The sequence below is a fragment of the Lissotriton vulgaris genome, chromosome 1_1, assembly GCF_964263255.1.
Source record: "Lissotriton vulgaris chromosome 1_1, aLisVul1.2, whole genome shotgun sequence".
Taxonomy (NCBI): Eukaryota; Metazoa; Chordata; class Amphibia; order Caudata; family Salamandridae; genus Lissotriton; species Lissotriton vulgaris.
The window spans coordinates 2,009,590,845-2,009,605,103 of NC_141685.1; positions in this window are offsets into that span (position 1 = coordinate 2,009,590,845).

Consider the following 14,259-nt stretch of genomic DNA (forward strand, 5'->3'; position numbering starts at 1 on the left):
CAGTTAGTGGCCCATCTGGAAACTAACAATCTCCTTCACGCTTCTCAGTTAGGCTTTCGGTCTGGCTACTCCACGGACACTGCCCTTCTGAGAGCGACTGAAACCTTGCGACTAGGAGCAGATGCTGGACATACCATGGCACTCATTATGCTGGACCTCAGTGCCACGTTTGACACTGTAGCACATTCCATCTTGCTACAGTGCCTAAACAAAGCTGGGGTCACTAAGTCGGCACTGGGCTGGCTGAAAGCGTTCCTTACTGATCGTAGCTTTCAGGTACAGCGGGGAGCTTTCTCCTCAGACAGCATAGCCTTAGAACAAGGGGTGCCTCAGGGCTCTGCCCTGAGCCCCACCTTGTTCAACCTATACATGGCACCTTTAGCAGATGTGGTGCAATCGTACGGTGTTGAATTAGTTTCATACGCTGACGATACCCAACTGCTGATCTCTCTATCCCAAGCTCCTACTACGGCAGCTGCCAACTTTAAGGCCTGTATGCAGGACCTAGCAGGTTGGATGAATCAACACTGCCTGAAGCTCAATGGCTCCAAAACGGAGGTACTGGTGATAGGAGGGAATGATGCAAGCAGGACAAGAGACTGGTGGCCAACCTGTCTTGGCCCACTGCCTACTACCTGTAAAGAAGCTAAGAATTTGGGCATCTGGGTGGATCCCAAATTATCTTATGATGGCCATATTCATAGGTTAGTGGGGAAATGCTTCGGGGTATTAAAAACTCTCAATTGCACCCTGGACCTACTTCCCTTAGAGGCTAGACGAACCATGACCCAAGCTTTAGTGACCTTCCGTATAGATTATGGCAATGTGCTATTCCTGGGAACCACTGAAAAAAACCTTAGGCGCCTGCAGGTACTTCAAAATACTGCAGCACGCTTGGTCCTGAGACTACCCAAAAGAGCCGCATCCAAACCATCTCTGGCTGCTCTACATTGGCTACCTATAAAAAAAAAGGATCCTATTCAAAGCGCTCTTAATGTGCTATAGGATTATATCGCACAAAGCTCCTCAGTATCTTACGGACCTAGCCCTCACTTATGAGCCAAGTAGAGCACTTCGCTCTAAAGGGACTGGCCTACTTAAAATCGCCCGTGTCCAAAAAGCTAGACTGGGAGGCCGCTCTTTTAGAGTGCTAGCGGCCAACAAATGGAATTTACTTCCACTGAACATTAGGTTAGCAGATACTGAAACTAAGTTCAGAAAACATCTAAAGACCTACCTGTACACCTTATAGACTTTGTCTTCGGTCACGGCACTGCCTCTCTCTCCACAGCGCGGGGACACTCCGAGATGGCGTCACCATGCGCTCTACAAATTCCTTTATTATTATTCTTATTATTATTATTATTAGTCTCCTCCACCCATCTATCAACTGTCCATCACCCATTATGCCAGTTATTATCTCCCTTGACCTATTGTGGTATAGAAGAGTACCATCCGCCCTATCCAGTGTGGGAACTAGATCCACATTAAAATCTCCTCTCCATACAATGTGCATAGAACCTATATTTACTATTTGGCCCCATAAGGTGTCAAAAAAATCATGGGCATCCGTATTAGGAGCATAGCAGTTTGCGAATGTCACCCCGTCCCTGCCCAGCCTCCCCCATAAAATAACATATCGTCCTTGAGGGTCCAATATGGTACCCACCAGCACAAATGGGACTTGTTTTTTAATTAAGATGGCAGTTCCCCTCGCATAGGAAGAATACGAGGCGAACGCACCAACAGACACCCATTTAGCAGCAAAAGTATCATGAGACTGTGGTGGGATATGTGTCTCCTGCAAGATTGCCACCTGAGCTTGTTGTCGATTAAAATATGCCAATACTTGTCTACATTTCCGTGCATCATTTAAACCCCGGACATTCCAGGACAATATCTTCAAGTCTGAGTACTCACCCTCCCCCATCATACTGTTCTTGATCCATATAGCGGTGGTCCAACCTCTTAATATTATACATCACACATCACACCCGTACAGTCCACAGCGGCATCACATAATAACCAATAAGAACATGAACTGTACAGCCCCTTTTCTCCCATCCTCCCCCCTCCCACTGAAGCATCCCAATCATGCCAGATACCCTCGACCCTCCCCCCCCCCACCTTGAAAGAAACATAGCACCATGTGGGGAATCTCTCCAGGTGGCTCACTTGTACCTCGCCCCATTACAGGAGACTAGTGGCATCTCTGCCGCCTCCGTGTTAGCAGCGAGGGTGGCTGGCTTGTCTCTGCCACATCGTCCCACTCAGCAACTCTGTAGTTATCCTTCCTCTTCCGGCTCGTAGCAGTACCAAAAGCCACTTCACCTGCCCCCAAGGTAGTACCAATTATCACATTTATTCTATCAGCCTAACATTGAAGTGTAATGGGGGTCCTTCACTCTACATCCGAAAGATGTGCTACGCTGTCGTCGCCTTGCTCCGTAGCCAGTTCCTTCCACTTTTTTAACTTCTTTAGGAACTCCTCTACTTGATGCGGTTTGGTATAAATCGTCTGAGTACCTTGGAGTGTAACCCGAAAGGCGCGCCGGATACAATAGGGTATAGTCCACTTGTGCTTGTCGTAATTTCTGCTTCACCACATTAAACTTGCGCGGTTCTTCCTGCACAAGAGGTGTGAAATCCGGATAAATGGTAAAGGCTACTCCATCATAATGTAGTTGACGTTTCTCCCTGGCCACCCGTAGCACCACATGTCTATCCCTATAGTTAAGGAGACGCGTTATGATGGGCCTAGGTGTACTACATTTGTCAACCCTTCCCCACCCCCCACTACCCTCACACTGACTAACATTCCTTTGCTAACCAACGACACACTCCTCCCTCTGCTTCACCGGGTCAAATCAGGCTCTCCCCTGGATTTTGCCCCTGCCCGCATCCTCAAGGAAATCTATTCAGCCTGTCCCACACCACCCTTGACCCTCCTCAACGATTCACTCCTGCATGGCACGGTTCCCAGCCCACACGAATCGGCAGTCGTCATTCCCATTCTAAAAAAACCCGACGCCGACTCATCCTCCCCCTCCAACTACCGTCCCATCTCCCTCCTGTCTTACCTTGCAAAAGTCCTTGAAACCCATGTTACCACCACTCTGAGCACCCATGATGAGGCAAACCATTGCTTCTCCCCTTGTCAAGCCGGTTTCCGTCCCCTGCACTCCACAGAGAAAGTGGTCATCTCTGTAATGGACAAACTGCGCAAAGGTATCGACATCAACCTTCCGCAAGCCTTGATCCTCCTAGACCTGTCCGCCGCTTTTGACACGGTGGACCACTCCATCCTCCTCCACCGTGTCAGGGCGGCGGGCATAGAGGGCTTGGCCTTTTCATGGCTCGAATCCTTTCTTGCCGGGAGAGCCCAAGCGGTCCATCTGGCTGGCTTCACTGTGGCCTCCAGTAAGGTAGAGTGCGGGGTCCCCCAGGGTTCATCACTTTCCCCTCTTCTGTTTAACCTATATATCTTCCCCCTCATTTTTATGTTACAGCAGCTGGAGGTCACCGTGTTCAACTACGCAGATGACCTCCAGCTAATCTTCAATCTGTCCCACTCATCTTCATCTGCCTAGAACGTCCAGACAGTAATGACGTTCATTCAAGACTGGATGAACTGCAACCACCTCAAACTCAACCCGGACAAGACCGAGCTGGTCCTGACCGGAGGTGGTTGCAGTCCATGGTCCCCCTCTTTTTGGCCTCCTTCCCTTGGTGCCCCTCCACTCCCCGTACCCAAAGTAAAAACCCTTGGGATCTTCCTTAACCGTCAACTCAATGTTCATTCACAAGTTGGTTCTGTGGTTTCCTCCTGCTTTTTCTCCCTCAGAATAATCAGAAAAGTTTCCCGTTTTTTCTCCCCTTCTGCTTTAAAAATAATTGTACTGGCCATGGTACTGTCTCGTATAGACTATGGCAACATAGTCTACAATGGGGCCCCTGCCTATGCGATCCATCGCCTGCAACTGGTGCAGAATCAGGCTGCCCGCCTGATCCATGGCCTACCCAGATACCACCGGGCCACTCCACTGCTCAAGGCATTATATTGGCTCCCTGTGAAAGAGCGTGCCCTCTTCAAACTTGGCTGCCTCACTTACCAGGCCAGATCGGGCACTGCTCCCGACTTCATCTGCTCTGCCATTAAGCCCTACCTTCCAGGCAGAGAACTCCGCTCCGCTCATTTGGCCCTCCTAGCCATCCCCCGCTTTAAAAAACGGAAGGCGGGTGGAGCGAGATTCGCTGTCCTGGCTCCAGCTTTTTGGAACTCCCTCCCAGTCACCCTGCGCACCTCACCCTCTTACCTCCAGTTTCGAAAGGATCTTTAAACCCTATTGTTCATGCAAGCTTACTCTACCTAAATTCCCTTTGCTGCTGCCGTCCAATGCTTCACCTTTAGCGCCATGAAACCGCTGGGTAAACGAGCGCTGTACAAATGTTTTTAAATTCAAATTCAAATACTACCAGGCGCAGGTCTCGGACCAAGAGACCAGTGCGCCCGCTCAACAACAAATTGTGGAGAAAGGGTATCCTTGCCAAGCAACTCTTCCAGCATCTTCTCAACATACCCTTTCAACCTGCCTGTATTTGTACTCTCCGGCACACCCAAAATACAAATATTATTTCGGCGGCTGCGGGCTTCAATGTCCTCATTCTTCGCATTAATTATTTTCATCAACTTGTCCATTTGTGACACTGCTGTTTTTAGCTGTGTAGAACATCCTCCGTATCCGAGATCCTTTGTTCCGCTTCTTTCAGACGTACATCATGCCCTTCCAACTTGTGTGTTATAGCATCCATGCGAGTCATGATGGTATCCATTTCGTCCTCCATTGTCGTGAACCCTTGCCGCATCTCAGTCAGTAACGTGCGCATGTCACCAGACATGTCAGCATCCGACTCTGTGGAGGTTTTCCCTGCGCTCTGGTCCTGCTACGCTGGTGGTGGGGGTCCAGTCTTTTTAGCTTTGAAGGTGAGCCGTGGTTGGCGTGGATCAGTCCGCCCCATCGTGCAAAGCGCGTCCACCAGACCTCTCTGTAGAATCCCTGTGGGCAAATGCACCTGTTTAGGGCAACACCCGGAGCCTCCTTCCGTTTCAGTAGGCCCCCAGAAATGCACAGCTCACTTCCGCCCGTCCTGTTATTCCCTGTATCAGAGCGCTCGCCACGTCTGCACAGACTCCAAATGTCCGCTATGTGCCCCGCAGCCAACAATCATATATCACGCTCAGCGTCTATCCACCTATCAGTAGGCGCAGTGGTGTGACAGTTAAGGTGCTCCCTTTAGTATTCCAATAGGACCAGCCAGCAAGTAGAGCCCCAGATATGTCCTGTGTCTAGTCCCTGCATGAGTCACAGCAGTGCATGTCGCTATTACCCTTACATGTGCCTCCAACTGTCTTTCTATCCTTATATCTCTGCAGGCTATGCTCCCCACATACAGCACCTTGCATTCACTCCGGCCCTACTTCAGTGAGCGCCGCGCTTCCAGGTCAAAGTGTTGTCCTTCTCCCTCTCTCATTAACCGAACGGGTCCTGGCGTTCTCTACCATCCGTTATATTCCATTTGCAGTGGTTCCAGGTCACCACCACCAGCCCAGTTATCGTCCCATAGCAAGCATCTCTCCAATGTTGATGCAGTGTAGGCCTCCCCTAGCGCCTTTCAGCAATCCTCCATTTTATGCCCGGTAGTATTCCATGTACATAAAGTCCTCAGTACGTGTCTCGTAGGCACTACATTGGGCCAACCTGCTCTGTAATCATCACCCCTTGCCTCCGCCAGCAATCGCGTTTGGTGTCCACTCACTGTGGCCGAATATCCAGCTCCGATCCGCCGCCTGTGATAAATTCTCTGCAAAACGATAGGAGGAATCAGGAGATACCAAACTGGGAAAGAATTGAGCAGGCCATCAGAGACTTGCAAACAAGAAATAAATAATGATAAATATCTTATACAATATTAAACATCTTATCCTTTGGTATTCTTGTGCTCAATAAATTACTATAACATAACTTAACAATTCTCTTTGTTCCAGATTTGGAACAGAGTATCCACTGCCAAGGCGTTGGGGTCTGGTCTCCAACTGTAATATCGCTCTACCTGAAAAGTCAGTCTTCTGGCAAACAGGTCCACCTGAAATGGGCCACACAGGTTCTGAATCTTTTTGAAGAACAGTGGGTTCAGCTTCCAGTGGCTGGAGTCCCTTAAAACATCTTCAATTCCAGCCTGCTCATTGACTCCAATGCCCAGGAACAAACTCTGCATTCAACAGGATTTTTTAATTCCAACAGAAATAACAAATCTTTTTGGCCAAGTTTGCAAGATTCTTTGACCTTACACCCCTTCACCCCCAAGCAATTGATATAAGAGACATCTGTAAAATTGTCTAGTCTGATGAGGATGACACTGTTTTTTAGAGTGAATTGGAAGCTCATCAAGGCATTCATACCCGCCATAATTTCTAAGCAATTTATGTGAAGTGGGAGTTCTTCCTGAGACCATGTCCCTCTTGTTTCTATTTGTCTTAGCTTCGTGCCCGATCCCAGGTTGCTTGCATCGGACAGCACCATGTGATCCAGGGTATTTCCAAATATTGCCTTACCCTATCAACTATCTAAGTTGTCTCCACACAATAGGAGATCCTCTCTTGCCTCTTGTGACAAGGGGATCCTGTCTGAGTACCATAGAACTTTCCCCAACAGCAAAGATTTCAGTCTCTGCAGAGCTCTGCAATGTAGAGGGCTCGGGGAAATTGAATGGAAGACAGAAGACCAACCACTCTTGCTAGGTCGCATAAAGTCACTGCGTCTTTTGATGAAACATAAGATACCTCCTTTATTTCGGACAGTTTCTTTAGTGGTAATTGTAAATGAGCCATAATGGTATCTACCTAAAACCCCAGGAATTGTAAATTTTTTGCTGGGGTCATTATGGACTTTGACATCAATAATAAAACCTAGCCATTCCAAGAGATCCACGGGTCATTTCATGTGCTTTAGAAATTCTTCCTGGTTTTGTGGCAGCAGTAGCATATAGTCTAGATAAATCAATAACCGTACACCCCTATCAGAAAGGCAACCACTGGTCTTAAAACCTTGGCGAAGCACCAAGGGGCTGAAGAGAGGCCAAATGGGAGACAAAGAAACTGGTAGACTATCCCTTTCCAAGTAAAACTTAGAGGTTTCTGATAATGCTGGTCCATAGGGAGGTCTAGTTTCACAAACTAGCCCTCCTTTTGTAGAATGTCTCTTAGAAGACATTTTCAAATGTCTGTAGACTAGAAACCTATTTAGTTCTCTCAAATTTATGACAGGACGCCAGCCTTTGTCTTTTATCTTCACCAAAAAGATCACGCTACCAAAGCCCTGTCTTGGGATTGACACTCTGCAGATGCCCCTTTTGAGTAACATCTGGCTCACTTATGAATCTACTAGAGCCGTTTGTTCCTGATCTAAGATTAACTCTCTGGGTTGACACCTTTGATAAGGAGGTTGGCTGAAATCCATCTTGAACCCTTTAATAGTATTCCGCACCCAAAAATCGTTTGTTATTAAAGTCCAATTTTTGCTAAATAAGCAGTGTCTTTCCCCTACCTTTGGATGGAAAAACCAAGAGGGTAAGACTCTTACCTTGATGTCCAGGTCCCTGGAATCTGCCTCTGCCACCACATCGTATGCAAGTGTTTCGACCTCTTTATGGGAAGAAGGAATTATTGCTTCCGCAGAAGTATCTTCCATAGCCATGTTGACCTTGTTAGTAATACAGGGACCTATGTTGTCCGCGGCTGACAGCCAGTCCCATCCGGTCAGCCCTTACAGAAACTCTAAGTCCGAACATGCATCTAAAAGCTGAGAAGGTCGAGAGATACCTCCCTAGAATCTTTATAACATTTTTTCAAAAGATTGGGCCACTCGGGTCTCCCAGAATATCCTGGCTAGCAAGGTCTCCCGGTTTGGGATTTATTCTCACTAATATTGCTCTCCAATGTTCGGCTGTTAGCCCTGCATCTGGGTTACCAAGGAGGCATAGAGTTCCTCGACTCCACCCCTGTAGAAGTTCAACATCCACAGGGGAACCCTTAAGAGAGGCTTCTTCTGCCAAGTCTAAAATTCTAGCAAGTAGTCCTAGAAAATCCAGTACTTTGTCTTGGCACTGCTCAATTCCCTTTCTAGGGTCCCTTCCTAATTTAAATAGAAATGTTAGTAACTCATGGTCTAAGCTGGGTGTCATCCCTGATTGGCCTGGAGTATTATGCCCTCATTAGATTTCGAGTGTCATTCTCAAGGGGTTTGCGGATCCAGACCTTTACAACGTTTGCCACGTGGTCCATGGGCCACCAAGCTTATCCTCTTGGGTGTGTGATACAGGTAGGATTAACCATCTTCACACCAGCCGGATCTTTGATAGCCCTATATTTACAAGGTTGGTCCAATCCTGATCAAAGAGGGCGTTATCTAGGGTCTCTAAGGGATCCAATACATATTTGTCCTCCTCATCCTCACAATTCATTGGGAAAGGATATTCTTCATTATAAGATTGAAAACTGAGGTATTTTGTGCCATTAAGGTCACTCGATCTTCTTGTGCCACGAGGGACACCTGAACTGTTTGCACCAGTATGGCTGCTCTTGCCAGTATGCCGCTGTGGAAACCCAGGTCATCTGTTGCACACAGGCTACCAGGGATTTGTTTCCATTCCTTTGTAGCGCACAGGCTACTATGAGGCTCATCTCTCAAGCTTTTGGTCTTTTTTAAGGCCTTACCTCCTTTATTTGGTAAAGGATTTTCTTCCTCTGAGAGAATAACTGACTCCTCTTCAGCAGGGTAATTCCTTTTTCTTCTGTTAAAAACTGCTTCCACGGCCTCTTTTAAGGAGGACTTGAATTCTTTCTCAAAACTCAGTACTTTTTCATTAAGGGGTGTATCGTCACCCTCTTGCATCCCATTCGCTGACATAAGTTAAAGAATTAAAATATTATTGTTTTGATCCTCTGCCTCGAGTAATGAATCTCTGTTTGCTTTATTCTGCCGTTATTCTCTCGTGCTGTGTGAGTAGTCATGGTAAAACACACGTAAGGTCTTATATGGCTTAGTTCATTTCTATCGTCTTCCTTTCCCTTTCCTGCGTTTCATCGCATGAAGAAGGGACTGGCCCGGTCCTCCTCAAATTGGAGGAAACCTTTGAAATTGGGGTGGGTAGTATAACTATTCTTTCGACCTCTGTCCCTGTGCTGCCATCCTCTATCCCAGCGGCTAGCGAGCAGTGGGTAGAAGAAGCAGCTGTGGCAAGAAATAGTGTCTCCGTGGCCTGACTCTGAGAACCTCGCTGATGGCAGCCCGGCGCCTCTGCTGTTTGGAACAGCGCGACTGTTCTTCCACGGTTCTGGACTGCGGAATCACTGTAAGTGCTGTGCTCGCACAAGGCAGGACATTGAATTTGCGTTATTTCTTTAAATATCTATAAATACTCTGCTAACTGGCATTAAACCAGAAATTGGAAAGTTGGGCACAATGATGGAGCAAAGTTTCGAAAGTAAAGAAACTTGGTCAAATTCAACCCTCTCAAATAACATAATAACGTAACCAATATGTTTGGTGAAAACTAATAAGTGCACCGCACAACATTTATTTCATCTAGGGTAAGCCTTTCCAATGTGTTTTACTAATAAGTAACCCGAGTGTCTTAAAATGGCTCCTGAAAACGCGGAAACTGTTCTGCGCATGCGTCTACTGCACTACGTAGTATGAAGTCTTTGGTGGGAAACTTTTGCAGCCGCAAAGTAGTATTTAAAACGGCCGCTTGAAACTCACATGATAATGCAATAAACTTTCGAACAGATGGCTGGGTGACAATTGCGCTGGGTTGTAATTAGTAAAGTAAATCACAGTCTCCAAGCTCAAAGGATAAGGTGATGGCCATCTACCATCAACCAAATAGTGTGGAAAACACCACTACTATAAACAACAAAACTTTGAATATATCCTGAGCTAAATTCCACAAAAAGTCAATGTCCTCAGTAAATCAAAATCGAGACAATCTACTTTAATCCTTCATTTATTTTTCTTTTTTCTTATTTTCTTTTTCACTGCTGTTCTTCACACACAATCCTAGCCAACACGTGTTTAGTCTTTCGTGGTAACAACCACAGACTTCGTCAGTAATGACGACCTTTCTGAAAAATAAATGAAGGATTAAAGTAGATTGTCTCCATTTTGATTTACTGAGGACATTGACTTTTTGTGGAATTTAGCTCAGGATATATCCAAAGTTTTGTTGTTTATAGTAGTGGTGTTTTCCACACTATTTGGTTGATGGTAGATGGCCATCACCTTATCCTTTGAGCTTGGAGACTGTGATTTACTTTACTAATTACAACCCAGCGCAATTGTCACCCAGCCATCTTTTCGAAAGTTTATTGCATTATCATGTGAGTTTCAAGCGGATATATCCAAAGTTTTGTTTTCACATGATAATGCACATGCTACGCTGAAACTAAACCTCGCTTCTCTTATTAAACTGCTAATGTAATAGCTAAAATAAATTAAGGAAATTAGAGTAGGAATAACTGGTATACAGTGCATTCATTTATATTTGTATTCTAACATGGTTTTCTGTGACTTTATTATTAGTCCGTATTTGGGCCTGGAGGGTGACTGAAAGCGCCATCTTGTCGTGGGGGACGCAGGTGCATTGGATGTTGCAAACATCACAAAATGATATTGAAAGTCTGCCAAAAGTACAGTGACCAGAAGATGTGCCTGGGAACAGCACCTCCTGACCCGAAGAGGGGAAGCAGAATATAACAGTTTGCATACAATGTTGTAAACCCAATGTGAAATGCGGTTGGGAAAGAATAAAGCATGGGAAATAAGTAAGGGGAGGGAACATAGAACAATAAACCTAAGAAAAACTGACATTACATAATATGGACTTCTCCCCATCCCATTGTCCAATCACTAGTAGGGGATTCACAAACATTGAAACATTTGGGGGTGGAACATACACAGAGAATAGTATAACTAAGGTAGGCTCAGCCAGTTAGATCCTCACCGACTTGTCAGACTTATCACCAACCCATCACTGCTGCAGAAGAGCCTGAGGCCACGGAGGTCAGAGACGCAGCTCGAGCACTCTGACAGAAGAATTGAGAAAAGAGAGCCGGAGAGAAAGAAGATGTACCTGTCCATCTAGAAGGGGAGAATTGAGAGCCGTACCAGAGAGGGATGTTACGCAGGTGTGGCACTTAGAAGAGGTTACCTGTCCTGTTATGAACCTGTCCTGACCTGTTGGCTCCTGACTATTCGGGAGTTCTTTTCCCAGCCCTTGGCTAGGGGTTGGACCTCACACCATTCTAGGTACATATAAATCTGTGTGGTATGGCCTTGTACCGTTTCCTTTTCCACCCACCTCAGGTACCAACATCATGAGATTTTGCAAAGTTTTTATGTCTTTACTTAAATCATTATTTCTCTTTGAAAGGTTAGTGTTTTGACATATTTTGGTATTTGGCTTACAAAATTATTGCATAGATAAAGGTTTTAAATCTCTTCAGAGTCTGTGGTCATTCAGATAAAAATTAAATGTTATCTATGCCTATTATGCTAACAACCTGATCTATGGACCAGAGGAAATTGAGAACTAAGGAGATAAAGTATTTGTAAGAAATGGTGTACTATAAGGTAAAATTAAGCCATGATTGTCAGCTTATTATAGTTATGTTTAATGGACCCAGGTGAGTATGGTGTTTTAGAGATAAACCCAAGCTGGTAAACCAGCTCCATCAGTTTCTCTTGGTAGCAGAGCTATGGTTAGGTTGTAGTTAAGATAGGTAGTCAGTCATGTATTTGAATATTGATTTATGTGTTAACAAAAACCCGTTTGTACTGTTTTATGTTGTCCAGAATTTCCCCGGGGATGTTGAATAGCGGGTGGTAAATGGAAGCCACACTGCAGTGAGGTTACTGGCTTTGATGAAGAAAGTGTGAAAAGTTAGGTAGAACTTGAAGCACTACTTAGGGATTATTTCTTGTATAAAAGTGAGAGTAATTGGTAGCAAAGGAGTTCGCTGGTGAAACTTTGGTCTTGTATCACCTAAAAAGGGTAATACTGAAGGAGTAGCAGCTTCTTTGATGCTTGAGTGAAGAGTAAGCAGAAAAGTTTTTACTCATAGTATGTGAAGGGTAAACAGAAGAGTTTACTCGCAGCGATAGAAATTGACTTTCCTTTGAATTAGTCAATCAGGCACAGTAGCGAATGTTTCTATGTTGTTAATTAATGACATGTGTAAATAAAATTAAAAGAACTTGAGTTTTGTATTACTTTGCAAAGGAGGGGTCAGTTGAGGGTGTTGCACTGACGTCACTGAGAGCCACGCTGGGATTGGTAGAAACAGCAGGTGTGTAGCCAAGGTAAATTTGTAAAAGAGGGGTGAGTCAGGAGGAGTGAACTTGACGTCACAGAAAAACCACGCAAGCATTGGTTAAAATAATTCAGTAAACCAAACGTAAATTGGTCATCAGAATAAAAGATACGCTGGTATTGGAGAAGCATTAGAGTAGAAGTAAACAAGTGATTAGTCGAAAAAAATCGAATTTCAGGTTTTAATAGATAGTGGGGATTATATGTGGAACCTCGATACTACTATAATAGGGACCCATCCAGACAAGAGATTTTTAGTATTTGCTCATGAACACTACATTAGAGGGAATCCAAAAACAATGTATGGAGAGAAAAGAAAATTATTATTCCTCCCCCGAATACACCTTCATCATATATGATGATAGAAAGAGGCTACCACACTAATGTATGGTTAGAAAATTGGAGAGAGTACACAAAAGATGATAGAGTATTAGCATTCCCCAAGTACGGAACATTTAATGGGAGAATTCTACATAATTTACGAACTTGCATGAATGAGTTAGAACCAAGACCTAGATTAACCCACTACAAAGCATTAGAAGAATGGGAAACTGAGGCCTTTGAGTGAGACAGACCACAATGTGACAGGAACTCGAGTACATTTTATCCTAGATTTCCTTGTGAGACCCGAGACAAACAGATGAAACAATGGAGACAGGCCATGGTATTGGAAGGATTATATCCTGTACTGACCACAGAAGAAACGACAGGAAGTAAATGTACAGAGAAAACAAAGCATTTAATGACTGGCAGTGGAGATTCAGAAGTTGATTATGTTGAAGATATATTAATGAAAAATCCTCCACCTTATCAAGAAGAATGAAATAGAATTACCCCTAGTGCCCAGTTTCTGAAAACACCTTTGGTTCCGCAGGTTGTACATGAGACTACAATGGAAAGGGTACTTCAAGAAAAAGAAAGGGAAGCGATAAATAAAAACAGAAGTGAGTTAATTCAGAATATAAGCCCGTTAGTACAAATCCTGAAGCTCTAACAATACTGGTAACTATAGGTCCCGTTCTCCCCATATATGGGGATAAGCCAAACTGTCCTGAAACTCCTGTTCTGACTACACCGATCACACAACCTAGAAAAGAAAATATTGATGATCAAGAAAGTGAGCGTGAGTCAATAATTTCTTTAATGGATTTGGCAATAAGAAAGCCAATAAATTATTCATTCAGAATAATTACACCAGGATGCTCAAAAGAGGTACAGATCGAAACACCCACAGGGACAAAGAGTGCTACTGTAGTAAACCCAGAAGGAATAGAGAGATGGACACAAGATATAGAAAAGCCAAAAACACAACCAAAGGTATTGGATATATTTAAATTACAAGTAGAATTGGAAGAAATGATTGCTGGGAATGTAGGGATAGAAAGATTAAATACTGTCAGTACAGAAGTATCACCCGAAATACGAAAATATTTCATGAAAAACTAATGAATTTGGCTTCAGAAATGGGGACCGACATAGGTAAATCCAAAGTACTGCAGAAACCATATAGAGCAGAATTTTCTGACAAAGATTTAGAAAATATGAATGTGTCAGGAAGATAATTGCAGATAAAAGAATTATTGACATTATTGCAAAAATGGGGAGATTTGGATAGATGGAAAGTTAGATGGGCAAAAAAAAAGGAAGAAGTACAGGCAAATCGAACGACATCTGAGTACTTAATTAAAGAAGCAGAAAAGGTTGAAAGGTTGTGCCCAATGAGAGAAGTTCCAGGAGGAGGTTATGTACATGCGCCATGGACCTGACAAGATATTTTATAATTCACAAATGATTTCTCAAAGCTTAGAGATAAACCAGTAGAATGGTTTA